This window comes from Pseudophryne corroboree, chromosome 12 (assembly GCF_028390025.1).
Source record: "Pseudophryne corroboree isolate aPseCor3 chromosome 12, aPseCor3.hap2, whole genome shotgun sequence".
In the NCBI taxonomy this organism is placed as follows: domain Eukaryota; kingdom Metazoa; phylum Chordata; class Amphibia; order Anura; family Myobatrachidae; genus Pseudophryne; species Pseudophryne corroboree.
In genome coordinates, this window is record NC_086455.1 from 28,435,516 (window position 1) to 28,450,603 (window position 15,088).

The 15,088-nt window shown below is 48.0% G+C and overlaps 1 long non-coding RNA gene across 1 annotated transcript in view; it reads left to right on the forward strand.

Moving 5' to 3' along the window:
- The first annotated feature begins 3,380 nt into the window (after positions 1 to 3,380).
- The window catches only part of LOC134981334 (uncharacterized), a 53,334-nt gene continuing 41,626 nt past the window's right edge, over positions 3,381 to 15,088 (forward strand). Inside the window, exon 1 of the long non-coding RNA XR_010190541.1 lies at positions 3,381 to 3,490. This is a non-coding gene — a long non-coding RNA (uncharacterized LOC134981334). The remainder of the gene's footprint in view (positions 3,491 to 15,088) is intronic.

A 15,088-nucleotide genomic window follows, 5' to 3' on the forward strand; every position in this document is an offset into this window, starting at 1 on the left:
GAAGGTATGCATCCTTTATGTCCAGGGATACCATAAAATCCCCCCCTTCCAGGCTGGCGATGACCGCTCTGAGCGATTCCATTTTGAACTTGAACCGTTTTAAGTATAGGTTCAGTGATTTTAAATTCAATATGGGTCTGACCGAACCGTCCGGTTTCGGAACTACAAACAGGGTGGAGTAGTATCCCTTCCCTCTCTGAAGCAGGGGAACTTCGACCACCACCTGTTGAAGACACAATTTGTGAATAGCATTTAACACTATTTCCCTTTCTAGGGGAGCAGTCGGTAGAGCCGATTTGAAAAACTGGCGAGGAGGCACTTCTTCGAATTCCAGCTTGTATCCCTGAGAAACAATTTCTATTGCCCAGGGATCCACCTGTGAGTGAACTCAGATGTGGCTGAAAAGTCGAAGACGTGCCCCCACTGGGGCGGACTCCCCCAGCGGAGCCCCAGCGTCATGCGGTGGATTTTGCAGAAGCCGGGGAGGATTTCTGTTCCTGGGAACTAGCTGTGCTATGCAGCTTTTTACCTCTGCCCTTACCTCTGGTGAGAAAGGACGATCCACGCACTCTTCTGTTTTTATTTGAACGAAAGGACTGCATTTGGTAATGTGGCGCTTTCTTAGGTTGTGAGGGAACATAAGGCAAAAAATTCGATTTACCTGCCGTAGCTGTGGAGACCAGGTCCGAGAGACCTTCCCCAAACAATTCCTCCCCCTTGTAAGGTAAAACCTCCATATGTCTTTTTGAGTCGGCATCACCGGTCCACTGCCGGGTCCAGAGGACTCGTCTAGCAGAGATTGACATAGCGTTTATTCTGGAACCCAGTAAACTAATGTCTCGTTGAGCATCCCTCATATATAAGACCGCATCCTTTATATGGCCTAGGGTCAATAAAATGGTATCCTTATCTAGGGTCTCAATCTCCGCCGATAAGGAATCTGTCCATGCTGCTACCGCGCTACAAACCCAGGCCGACGCAATTGCCGGTCTGAGTAATGTACCAGAATGTGTGTAAATGGATTTCAAGGTAATCTCCTGCTTGCGGTCTGCAGGATCCTTGAGGGTAGCCGTATCTTGTGACGGCAGCGCTATCTTTTTTGACAAGCGTGTCAAGGCTTTGTCCACCTTAGGGGAGGATTCCCACCGTACCCTGTCCGTTGGCGGGAAAGGATACGCCATAAGAATCCTTTTGGGAATCTGCAGTTTTTTGTCTGGAGATTCCCAAGCTTTTTCACATAATTTGTTCAACTCATGCGAGGAGGGAAAAGTTACCTCGGGCTTTTTTCCCTTATACATGTGTACCCTCGTGTCAGGGACAGGGGGTTCCTCTGTGATATGCAACACTTCTTTTATTGCAATAATCATATATCGAATACATTTTGCCACTTTCGGCTGTAACTTTACATCATCGTAGTCGACACTGGAGTCCGAATCCGTGTCGGTATCAGTGTCTGCTATTTGGGATAGTGGGCGCTTCTGAGACTTTGAAGGTCCCGGCGACATAGGGACAGACACGGGTTCACTCCCTGACTGTTCCTTAGCCTCAGCTTTGTCTAATCTCTTGTGCAATAAGTTCATACTAGCACTTAAAACATTCCACATATCCACCCAGTCAGGTGTCGGCACCGCCGACAGAGACCTCACATTCATACGCTCCCCCTCCTCCCTAGGTGAGCCTTCTACCTCAGACATGTCGACACACACGTAACGACACAACACACACACAGGGAACCTCTTATCTGAAGACAGTTTCCCCACCAGGCCCTTTGGAGAGACAGAAAGAGAGTATGCCAGCACACACCCCAGCGCTGTATGACCCAGGACAAAAACACAAATAATATTATGTTTACCCAGACAGCGCTATTTACATATACAATATGCACCAAATTTGTGCCCCCCCCTCCTCTTTAAAATCCTCTGTCTACCGTGGTATAAGCAGGGGAGAGTCCGGGGAGCTTTCTCTCAGCGGTGCTGTGGAGAAAAAATGGCGCTGGTGAGTGCTGAGGGAGAAGCCCCGCCCCCTCGGCGGCGGGATTCTGTCCCGCTGAAAATTTCAAAACTTGGCGGGGGCTCTTTTACAGTGCCCAGCTGTACATATACTTATTTTTGCCAAAAGAGGTCTATATGCTGCCCAGGGCGCCCCCCCTGCGCCCTGCACCCTTACAGTGACTGCCGCGTGTGAGGTGTATGGGAGCAATGGCGCACAGCTGCAGTGCTGTGCGTTACCTCAGTGAAGATCAATGAAGTCTTCTGCCGCCTCTGAAGTCTTCTTTTCTTCTCATATTCACCCGGCCTCTATCTTCCAGCTCTGCGAGGGGGACGGCGGCGCGGCTCTGGGACGGACGGCGAGGGTGAGACCTGCGTACCAATCCCTCTGGAGCTAATGGTGTCCAGTAGCCTTAGAAACAGAGCCTTGAAACTCAGAGAAGTGGGTCTGTTTCGCTCTCCTCAGTCCCTCGATGCAGGGAGTCTGTTGCCAGCAGAGCTCCCTGAAAATAAAAAACCTAACAAAATATACTTTCTGACAGGAAACTCAGGAGAGCTCCCTGAAGTGCACCCATCTCCTCTGGGCACAGTATCAAACTGAGGTTTGGAGGAGGGGCATAGAGGGAGGAGCCAGTGCACACCCAGACCAAAAGTCTTTCTTAAAGTGCCCATGTCTCCTGCGAAGCCCGTCTATCCCCATGGTCCTTACGGAGTCCCCAGCATCCTCTAGGACGTTAGGGAAAGAGGGTTTATAATAAATAATCTAGTTCCTCTTCAGTTACTGAAACAGAGGGGGATCTAGTCTCCACTTTAATAGTGTCTAGTTCCACTTCCATAAAAACGTACATAAACAGAAGAGGAAATAGAAGGCTCATACTAAATAGTCTAGTTCCTCTTCAGTTACTGAAACAGAGGGGGATCTAGGGGGTAATTCCAAGTTGATCGCAGCAGGAAATTTTTTAGCAGTTGGGCAAAACCATGTGCACTGAGGGGAGGCAGATATAACATTTGCAGAGAGAGTTAGATTTGGGTGGGTTATTTTATTTCTGTGCAGGGTAAATACTGGCTGCTTCATTTTTACACTGCAATTTAGATTGCAGATTGAATACACCACACCCAAATCTAACTCTCTCTGCACATGTTATATCTGCCTCCCCTGCAGTGCACATGGTTTTGCCCAATTGCAAACAGAATTCCTGCTGTGATCAACTTGGAATTACCCCCCTAGTCTCTACACAGCAGCCGCCGCGGAGCTTACTGGCTTGCTGAAGATTCCGAGCACAACCTCACAGCTGCCATGGTGATGATGAGACCGTGGGGGTCAGAGGAGCATGTGCTGAGCCTGGATTGGTGAAGCCCAGCACATGCTCCTCTGACCTGAACAGTGGGCGGGGCTACAACGGGCTGCTCAAGTTCTGTCCTGTCTGGCTGCAACCAATGTCCATCTAAGATGAGGGAGCCAATGTCCATCTAAGATGAGGGAGCTGCTGCAGGAGTGAGAGGTACAGTAGCACAGTCTGCCTTTATACAGGTGTATATGTGTCTTGCCTGTTTGTGTGACCCTGCCTGCATGTATATATGTATGTATGTATGTATGTATGTATGTATATGTGTGTGTGACCCTGTCTATATGTATGTATCTATGTGACTGTGTGTGTGTGTATGAGACCCTGCCTGTATATACAGTATCTGTCCGTGTGACTAAATGCTACCATATATATGTAGGAGAGGTGACAGATTAGGAGATTCCACAGGGACAGGTGGCAGTTTAGGTTTATGTCCCCTTCACTTAATTATATAAATGTGTGTGTGTGTGTGTGTGTGTGTGTGTGTGTGTGTGTGTGTGTGTGTGTGTATATATATTACAGATCTCTTTCCCCTTTTAAATCCTCCATTCATCAGTGTATTACTGTATGTAAAAAATTATTTATATATATATATATATATATATATATATACACATGTGTGTATGCACTGATAAGCAGAGGAAATAAAAGGGCGTAAGTGTGTAACAACTATCTGTCTGTCTGTCTGTCTGTCTATCTATCTAAAGGGGAGTACACACTACACGATTTTATCCTAAAACATAAAAAAATTCGTTAATCAGTGTGTATAGGGTACTATTGGTGTAGGATGAATGATGCGCACTTCCGCATGTTGTTCATCGGTCACCAATATTGAGCTGACACGCAGCTCAACACGTCAATGTCGGGCTGAGCTGCATGTTCGGGGATGCCGGCGGTGACGTCACTGAACATTATCGTTGAACGATAATTTTCAGCGTGTACGCACTATATCGTTGAATGCTATATCCTAGTGTGTACCCGCTCTATCTATCTATCTATCTATCTATCTATCTATCTATCTATCTATCTATCTATCTATCTATCTATCTATCTATCTCAGTATACACTTTAATTGTATTGATAGGGGCCCCCACATGTTTGTTGCCCAGGGACCCCCTCACACCTTAATCCGGCCCTGCACAAGCTTGGCACACCTATCTTTGGGCAGTTTTGCCCATTCCTCTTTGCAGCACTTCTCAAGCTCCATCAGGTTGGATGGCAAGCGTCGGTGCACAGCCATTTTCAAATCTCTCCAGAGATGTTCAATCGGATTCAAGTCTGGGCTCTGGCTGGGCCACTCAAAGACATTCACAGAGTTGTCCTGAAGCCACTCCTTTGATATCTTGGCTGTGTGCTTAGGGTCGTTGTCCTGCTGAAAGATGAACCGACGCCCCAGTCTGAGGTCAAGAGCGCTCTGGAGTTCCTGCCGCTGAAAAACATCCCCACAGCATGATGCTGCCACCATCATGCTTCACAGTAGGGATGGTATTGGCCTGGTGATGAGTGGTGCCTGGTTTCCTCCAAACATGACACCTGGCATTCACGCCAAAGAGTTCAATCTTTGTCTCATCAGACCAGAGACTTTTGTTTCTCATGGTCTGAGAGTCCTTCAGGTGAATTTTGGCAAACTCCAGGTGGGCTGCCATGTGCTATGTACTAAGGAGTGGCTTCCGTCTGGCCACTCTACCATACAGGCCTGATTGGTGGATTGCTGCAGAGATGGTTGTCCTTGAAGGTTCTCCTCTCTCCACAGAGGAATGCTGTAGCTCTGACAGAGTGACCATCGGGTTCTTGGTCACCTCCCTGACTAGGGCCCTTCTCCCACGATTGCTCAGTTTAGATGGCCGGCCAGCTCTAGGCAGAGTCCTGGTGGTTCCGACCTCCTTCCATTTACGGATGATGGAGGCCACTGTGCTTCAAAGCAGCAGATATTTTTCTGTACCCTTCCCCAGATTTGTGCCTCAAGACAATCCTGTCTCAGAGGTCTTCAGACAATTTCTTTGACTTCATGCTTGGTTTGTGCTCAGACATGCACTGTCAAGTGTGGGAACGTATATAGACAGGTGTGAGCCTTTCCAAATCATGTCCAATCAACTGAATTTACCACAGGTGGACTCCAATTAAGTTGTAGGAACATCTCAAGGATGATCAGTGGAAACAGGATGCACCTGAGCTCAATTTTGAGCTTCATGGATATACCCTGTGCAAAACTGCATCGTTCGTTGTGCCCGTACGTTGCGCGTGCGCATTGCGCCGCATGCGCAGAACTGCCATTTTTTAGCCTGATCGCTGCGGTGCGAACAAATGCAGCTACCGATCAACTCTTAATGACCACCATGGGCTCCAGTGTGTACTGTAACCAGACTGATTAAATCTTGATGGGTGCGTTATACTCGTCTATGCAAATTTCTTTATCTAAGTGATTGCATCATGTCGGGATGCGATCGCATTGTGATGGGTCTCGCGTGTGCAGACGGCCAAAAATCCCATTTGCAATTTTTGCAACATTGCATCCACCTCTAACTACCCCCCTATGGCCTTATATATAAACATAAGGTAGGAAGATACACATTAAGAAGAGATTAGATTTATTTGGAAATGTAATCTTTATATTTTTTATGTCCTAGTGACAGCATATCTGTGAATACATTCTACTGGCAACCCTTACGTATTTCTCCGATCCACTACCTGCTTCATCATAAAGGGAGTAGGGGGTACAGCTGCTACAGGGCCCCCGAGGCGAGGGGTCAATCAATACATAGTGGGTAGGTACAGAATATGAAATGCTACCATATAGAGATATAAATATAACAAATATCGAATGTTCAAAACACTGTCATCTGATAAGGCTTCTTATTAGTGTTATTAGATGGGGATTTCACTGGGACTAAGCTGGTGTATAGTTTCTTTGCACATAAAAATATTTCATATCCAATTAACTTATTTACTCTGTCAGCAAAAAAACAAAAAAACAAAACACATATGAAGTCTTCAACCTTCTTTTCCAGTCTCTGCTAATGATTACATGCACAGCACCAGGGCTGCCATCAGAAATTATGGGGCCCGGGACTGACAAAGTAGACAGGGCCCCTCCCACCCATGACAAAGTAGACAGGGCCCCTCCCACCCATGACAAAGTAGACAGGGCCCCTCCCACCCATGACAAAGTAGACAGGGCCCCTCCCAACAAAAAAAAAAAAAAAATTCTGCTGCACTGTTCCATCCCTATGTGATGACATACATTGTGACGTTACATATACAGGTAGGTGGAGTGTTGCGGACCTACAGGAATGGTTTACAGAAAGCTGATGCGCAGATAATGCTTGTTTTAAGAAGTCCTCCTTGCGCACCAGACTGGTGCAGCTCTATAGATATTGGCGGTAGGAACCAGGGGTGGGCCTTCCTCTCTGTAAGGGCCCGGGACGGCAGTCCCCACAGTCCCCCCCTGGTGGCTGCCCTGCACAGCACTGATGTGCTGTCATTGTTCTATCTCTGTCCATTTATTCAGGTACATACATGTTGAAGAAGCTTTTCCTGTTGAGAAAACCTGAATGGATAGGATTGTTTGTGGTTTATATGTGCTATTTGTCGTTACTGTGCTGAAATGCATTGCAAATAGTTTGATTGTAGGGATGAAAATTGCAAATTTGAGGGAGTGTTCCTAGCTCAGGGGATTGCCACAGAGTAACTAATATTTAGACAATGACCATTCCTCATTTTTACTTTCTCTGACGTCCTAGTGGATGCTGGGGACTCCGTCAGGACCATGGGGATTAGCGGCTCCGCAGGAGACAGGGCACAAAATTTAAAAGTTTGACCACTAGGTGGTGTGCACTGGCTCCTCCCCCTATGACCCTCCTCCAAGCCTCAGTTAGGTTTTTGTGCCCGTCCGAGCAGGGTGCAATCTAGGTGGCTCTCCTAAAGAGCTGCTTAGAAAAAGTTTTATTAGGTTTTTTATTTTCAGTGAGTCCTGCTGGCAACAGGCTCACTGCAACGAGGGACTTAGGGGAGAAGAAGTGAACTCACCTGCGTGCAGGATGGATTGGCTTCTTAGGCTACTGGACACTAGCTCCAGAGGGACGATCACAGGTACAGCCTGGATGGGTCACCGGAGCCGCGCCGCCGACCCCCTTGCAGATGCCGAAAAGAGAAGAGGTCCAGAAACCGGCGGCTGAAGACTTTTCAGTCTTCATGAGGTAGCGCACAGCACTGCAGCTGTGCGCCATTGCTCTCGGCACACTTCACACCAACGGTCACTGAGGGTGCAGGGCGCTGGGGGGGGCGCCCTGGGCAGCAATGAGAAATACCTATTCTGGCTAAAATACATCACATATAGCCCCTGGGGCTATATGGATATATTTAACCCCTGCCAGGTTTTCAGAAAAACCGGGAGAAGAAGCCCGCCGAAAAGGGGGCGGGGCCTATTCTCCTCAGCACACAGCGCCATTTTCCTACACAGCTCCGCTGCTAGGAAGGCTCCCAGGCTCTCCCCTGCACTGCACTACAGAAACAGGGTAAAAACAGAGAGGGGGGGCACTTATTTGGCGATATTAACAATATTTGAGCTGCTATAAGGGGAACACACTTATTTAAGGTTGTCCCTATATATTTATAGCGCTTGGGTGTGTGCTGGCAAACTCTCCCTCTGTCTCCCCAAAGGGCTAGTGGGGTCCTGTCTTCTATCAGAGCATTCCCTGTGTGTCTGCTGTGTGTCGGTACGCGTGTGTCGACATGTATGAGGACGATGTTGGTGTGGAGGCGGAGCAATTGCCTGTAATGGTGATGTCACCCCCTAGGGAGTCGACACCAGAATGGATGGCTTTATTTATGGAATTACGTGATACTGTCAGCACGCTGCAAAGGTCGGTGGACGACATGAGACGGCCGGCAAACCAGTTAGTACCTGTCCAGGCGTCTCAAACACCGTCAGGGGCTGTAAAACGCCCTTTACCTCAGTCGGTCGACACAGACCCAGACACGGACACCGAATCCAGTGTCGACGGTGAAGAAACAAACGTATTTTCCAGTAGGGCCACACGTTATATGATCACGGCAATGAAGGAGGTTTTGCATATCTCTGATACTGCAAGTACCACAAAAAGGGGTATTATGTGGGGTGTGAAAAAACTACCGGTAGTTTTTCCTGAATCGGAGGAATTGAATGAAGTGTGTGATGAAGCGTGGGTTACCCCCGATAGAAAACTGCTAATTTCAAAGAAGTTATTGGCATTATACCCTTTCCCGCCAGAGGTTAGGGCGCGCTGGGAAACACCCCCTAGGGTAGATAAGGCGCTCACACGCTTATCAAAGCAAGTGGCGTTACCGTCGCCAGAGAGGCCGCCCTCAAGGATCCAGCTGATAGGAGGCTGGAGAATACACTAAAAAGTATATACACACATACGGGTGTTATACTGCGACCAGCAATCGCCTCAGCCTGGATGTGCAGTGCTGGGGTGGCTTGGTCGGAGTCACTGACTGAAAATATTGATACCCTGGATAGGGACAGTATTTTACTGACTATAGAGCATTTAAAGGATGCATTTCTATATATGCGAGATGCACAGAGAGATATTTGCACTCTGGCATCAAGAGTAAGTGCGATGTCCATATCTGCCAGAAGAAGTTTATGGACGCGACAGTGGTCAGGTGATGCGGATTCCAAACGGCATATGGAAGTATTGCCGTATAAGGGGGAGGAATTATTTGGGGTCGGTCTATCGGATCTGGTGGCCACGGCAACAGCCGGGAAATCCACCTTTTTACCTCAGGTCACCTCCCAGCAGAAAAAGACGCAGTCTTTTCAGCCGCAGTCCTTTCGTTCCTATAAGAACAAGCGAGCAAAAGGACATTCATATTTGCCCCGAGGCAAAGGAAAGGGTAAGAGACTGCAGCAAGCAGCTCCTTCCCAGGAGCAGAAGTCCTCCCCGGCTTCTGCAAAGGCCTCAGCATGACGCTGGGACCTTACAAGCGGACTCAGGGGCGGTGGGGGGTCGCCTCAAGAATTTCAGCGCACAGTGGGCTCACTCTCAGGTGGACCCCTGGATCCTGCAGGTAGTATCTCAGGGTTACAGGTTGGAATTCGAGAAGTCTCCCCCTCGCCGGTTCCTAAAGTCTGCTTTGCCAACGTCACCCTCCGACAGGGCGACAGTATTGGAAGCCATTCACAAGCTGTATTCTCAGCAGGTGATAGTCAAGGTACCCCTTCTACAACAGGGAAAGGGGTATTACTCCACGCTATTTGTGGTACCGAAGCCGGACGGCTCGGTAAGACCTATTCTAAATCTGAAATCTCTGAACCTGTACATACAAAAATTCAAGTTCAAGATGGAGTCACTCAGAGCAGTGATAGCGAATCTGGAAGAAGGGGACTTTATGTTGTCCTTGGACATCAAGGATGCTTACCTTCATGTCCCAATTTGCCCTTCACACCAAGGGTACCTCAGGTTCGTGGTACAAAACTGTCATTATCAGTTTCAGACGCTGCCGTTTGGATTGTCCACGGCACCCCGGGTCTTTACCAAGGTAATGGCCGAAATGATGATCCTTCTTCGAAGAAAAGGCGTATTAATTATCCCTTACTTGGACGATCTCCTGATAAGGGCAAGATCCAGAGAACAGCTAGAGGTCGGAGTAGCACTAACCCAAGTAGTGCTCCAACAGCACGGGTGGATTCTGAATTTTCCAAAATCCCAACTGATCCCGACGACACGTCTGCTGTTCCTAGGGATGATTCTGGAGACTGTTCAGAAAAAGGTATTTCTTCCGGAGGAGAAAGCCAGGGAGTTATCCAAACTCGTCAGGAACCTCCTAAAACCAGGGAGAGTGTCTGTGCATCAATGCACAAGAGTCCTGGGAAAAATGGTGGCTTCTTACGAAGCGATTCCATTCGGCAGATTCCATGCACAAATTTTTCAGTGGGATCTGCTGGACAAATGGTCCGGATCGCATCTGCAGATGCATCAGCGGATAAAATTGTCGACAAGGACAAGGGTGTCTCTGCTATGGTGGTTGCAGAGTGCTCATCTGTTAGAGGGCCGCAGATTCGGCATACAGAACTGGGTCCTAGTGACCACGGATGCCAGCCTGAGAGGCTGGGGAGCGGTCACACAGGGAAGAAACTTCCAGGGCGTGTGGTCAAACCTGGAAACGTCTCTTCACATAAATATACTGGAACTAAGAGCAATCTACAATGCTCTAAGTCTGGCAAAACCTCTGCTTCAGGGTCAGCCGGTGTTGATCCAGTCGGACAACATCACGGCAGTCGCCCACGTAAACAGACAGGGCGGCACAAGAAGCAGGAGGGCAATGGCAGAAGCTGCAAGGATTCTTCGCTGGGCAGAAAATCATGTGATAGCACTGTCAGCAGTGTTCATCCCGGGAGTGGACAACTGGGAAGCAGACTTCCTCAGCAGACACGATCTTCACCCGGGAGAGTGGGGACTTCATCCAGAAGTCTTCCACATGATTGTGGTCCATTGGGAAAGACCAATGGTGGACATGATGGCGTCCCGCCTCAACAAAAAACTGGACAGGTATCGCGCCAGGTCAAGAGACCCTCAGGCAATAGCTGTGGACGCTCTGGTAACACCATGGGTGTACCAGTCAGTGTATGTGTTCCCTCCTCTGCCTCTCATACCCAAGGTACTGAGAATTATACGGCAAAGGGGAGTAAGAACGATACTAGTGGCTCCGGACTGGCCAAGAAGGACTTGGTACCCGGAACTTCAGGAGATGCTCACGGAAGATCCGTGGCCTCTACCTCTAAGAAGGGATCTGCTTCAGCAGGGACCGTGTCTATTCCAAGACTTACCGCGGCTGCGTTTGACGGCATGGCGGTTGAACGCCGGATCCTAAGGGAAAAAGGCATTCCGGAAGAGGTCATCCCTACCCTGGTCAAAGCCAGGAAGGAGGTGACTGCACAACATTATCACCGCATTTGGAGAAAATATGTTGCGTGGTGTGAGGCCAGGAGGGCCCCGACGGAGGAATTTCAACTGGGTCGATTCCTACATTTCCTGCAAACAGGATTGTCTATGGGCCTCAAATTAGGGTCCATTAAGGTTCAAATTTCGGCCCTGTCGATTTTCTTCCAAAAAGAATTGGCTTCAGTTCCTGAAGTCCAGACTTTTGTAAAAGGAGTACTACATATACAGCCCCCGGTTGTGCCCCCAGTGGCACCGTGGGATCTCAATGTAGTTTTGGATTTTCTCAAATCCCATTGGTTTGAGCCACTCAAATCGGTGGATTTGAAATATCTTACATGGAAAGTAACCATGCTACTGGCCCTGGCTTCAGCCAGGAGAGTGTCGGAATTGGCGGCTTTATCGTATAAAAGCCCATATCTGATTTTCCATTCGGACAGGGCAGAATTGAGGACGCGTCCTCAGTTTCTTCCTAAGGTGGTATCAGCGTTTCACCTGAACCAGCCTATTGTGGTGCCTGCGGCTACTAGCGATTTGGAGAATTCCAAGTTGCTGGACGTTGTCAGAGCATTGAAAATATATATTTCAAGGACGGCTGGAGTCAGAAAATCTGACTCGCTGTTTATACTGTATGCACCCAACAAGCTGGGTGCTCCTGCTTCTAAGCAGACGATTGCTCGTTGGATTTGTAGCACAATTCAACTGGCACATTCTGTGGCAGGCCTGCCACAGCCTAAATCTGTCAATGCCCACTCCACAAGGAAGGTGGGCTCATCTTGGGCGGCTGCCCGAGGGGTCTCGGCATTACAACTCTGCCGAGCAGCTACGTGGTCAGGGGAGAACACGTTTGTAAAATTCTACAAATTTGATACCCTGGCTAAGGAGGACCTGGAGTTCTCTCATTCGGTGCTGCAGAGTCATCCGCACTCTCCCGCCCGTTTGGGAGCTTTGGTATAATCCCCATGGTCCTGACGGAGTCCCCAGCATCCACTAGGACGTCAGAGAAAATAAGAATTTACTCACCGGTAATTCTATTTCTCGTAGTCCGTAGTGGATGCTGGGCGCCCATCCCAAGTGCGGATTGTCTGCAATACTTGTACATAGTTATTGTTACAAAAAAATCGGGTTGTTTATTGTTGTGAGCAATCTTTTCAGAGGCTCCTACGTTTATCATACTGTTAACTGGGTTCAGATCACAAGTTGTACGGTGTGATTGGTGTGGCTGGTATGAGTCTTACCCGGGATTCAAAATCCTTCCTTATTGTGTACGCTCGTCCGGGCACAGTATCCTAACTGAGGCTTGGAGGAGGGTCATAGGGGGAGGAGCCAGTGCACACCACCTAGTGGTCAAACTTTTAAATTTTGTGCCCTGTCTCCTGCGGAGCCGCTAATCCCCATGGTCCTGACGGAGTCCCCAGCATCCACTACGGACTACGAGAAATAGAATTACCGGTGAGTAAATTCTTATTTTTGCCGGCATGTTCATCCTAATGCAGACAAAAATCCTGCAAACAGATGGGACATCATTTGTTAGTGAGCTTGGTGTTGGCACTAGCAGGGGCGTCTCTAGAGAGGAGGGGACCCATGTGGAGACTCGATTGTGTGGGCCCCCTCCTCTCCCGTAGCCGTCACGCCGCTGCTAGCGCTCTCAGTGCTGAGACCCTGGCACAGTGCAGGACTATGAAAAATGGGTGCCGCACCATTTTTCCGGAGTCCTGCGCATGTGTTGTAGACTCTGGCACAGTGCCAGAGTCTCTAGTAGTCAGAGCGCTAGCAGCGGCGCGACGGCTACGGGAGAGGAGGGGGCCCACACACGGTCAGCGATGGACTCCGGAAAAGTAAGTATAGGAGAAATAGGTGCAGTGTGTGCGGTGTGCGGTGTGCCCCCCCCCTCAGGACTCAGGGGCACTAGGCTTTGAGTCTAATGTACATCCCAATCTTCTCAAGGAACTGCTACAAAGTGGTATGGGTACAGGGCCAGGTCCGCAGACACTCTAAATGCCCCCAAATGTGATGGAGGTCCGGGATATATACGATCTGATTCACAGCAGTGGATCTGAGAAGATATATAAATGCCACAGCCACCAGGATTTGTGTTGAAATGCCCGCCGCCAGCTTTTCAGATCCACCACTTGCGTTACAACTTCAGACGCACCAGTGGTAAGGTAATGCAGGTGAGGTAATGGGACTGGAACCACTGCGTCTGAAGACGTAGCCACTAGCTCCAACACTTCCCCAAAACAGTTGCTACAAGTTTGCGTTTTAGTAACCACCTCTCACAAATGGTCATTGCCTGTCAATCACTCTGATCCACAATACGACCGCTGTTGCTGGACCATCGCAACACATGTGCAGTGCAACCAAGATGCATGTGCGGTATAAAAAACATCGGTCAACTGCCAAAATATTGGAATTGCATCCACCTCTGAATCGGGGCCCATAGTCACAGATTTGTAAACAGTTTAGCAGACTAAAGGTCCGTTTTACAGGCTCAGGTTTGTAAATGGTTAAATAAGCAGAGGGCAGGCTAACAGAATAAGGAGGTTGAAAGGATATCAGCCTCTTCTTGTACCCCTCGATTTGATGGCCACTGACGTCAGTGAGAGCAATCCTTAAAATTACAGATTATACACGACACCATGTAATTAAGAATCACTCTGCGTTTATTGTTCATAACAATGGTATATAAGGCATCATTGTCTAGGGAGGGATTGGAATGTCCAGGGAGGGGTAGGCAAAAGTAAATACTTTATTGGTTTAACTTTACTGCATAGGAGGGATAAAACAGGCTACATGGGGGGGGATGTAGGATACAGCCTAGTACTTCATCTAGGGGTGGTGATTTCACACAGTTCCCAACAAACTATGGGTGGAGCTATATTCATTTTATGCAATGCAAGCTAAATCCAAGGCAAAAGAAAAAGAAACAATATTTACACAATGCACACTGACAGAGGAGATTTAACCCTTCAATCCCCTCTTAGAATCATGATTGTTATATGACATGATTCTTAAGTGAGGCTCCTTTCTTGTTCCTCCAGTTCTTGAGATATTGGGCATAATCGTCGGGTCCCTTACTATCAGAGGAGGTGACAGGACTGGTGGTTATATCATAGTACATCAGGGCCTTATCAATGCCTTTGGAGGTAAGTTTCTTTCCACAGGGAATTACACAATAAACTATAATGCCTAAAAGAATTAAAGTTACAAGTATGAATATGCTTATTTGCACAAGAGCCTGTTTCCAATTTTCAAACCACCCAAAATATTGGCTCCATGGGTTATCAATACCTGAATTTTTCTTAAGTTCTATGGATAAGGTTTCTAACTTGTTTATGGCTAAAGTAACCTTACCGTTGGGACCAGTGTTGTCAGGAATATATGTACAACAGCCTTCCACCTTACTAATGTAAACACATGTACCGCCTTTTTCTGCTAGAATCATGTCAAGGGCCATTCTATTTTGGAAGGTCATTTGGGAAGTGGCTTCTAGCTGTTCAGCTATACCTTTAAGAGCATCTTTGGTATCATTAACAAATCTTTGTTGATTATAATATATATAATTAATCCAGGCTACGTTTTTATTTACAGTTACTATAGGGAACAATGATTCAAAACCCGCAGCCACCTCATCTCTAGCTTTGAACTCATTTGGAACACCTCTTGGGACCCCTATAGCATCAATGTATACGTGGGGGTCAAAGCTACCTCCTGGGAGTGCTCTTTTCTTTCGATTAGCAGGAGTATTAGAGGGAGGAGTGGGGTCATCGGTGATCATTAGGAGTGGCATTATGACTTTGGCCAGGGCACACTCACCATACCATGGTGTGTC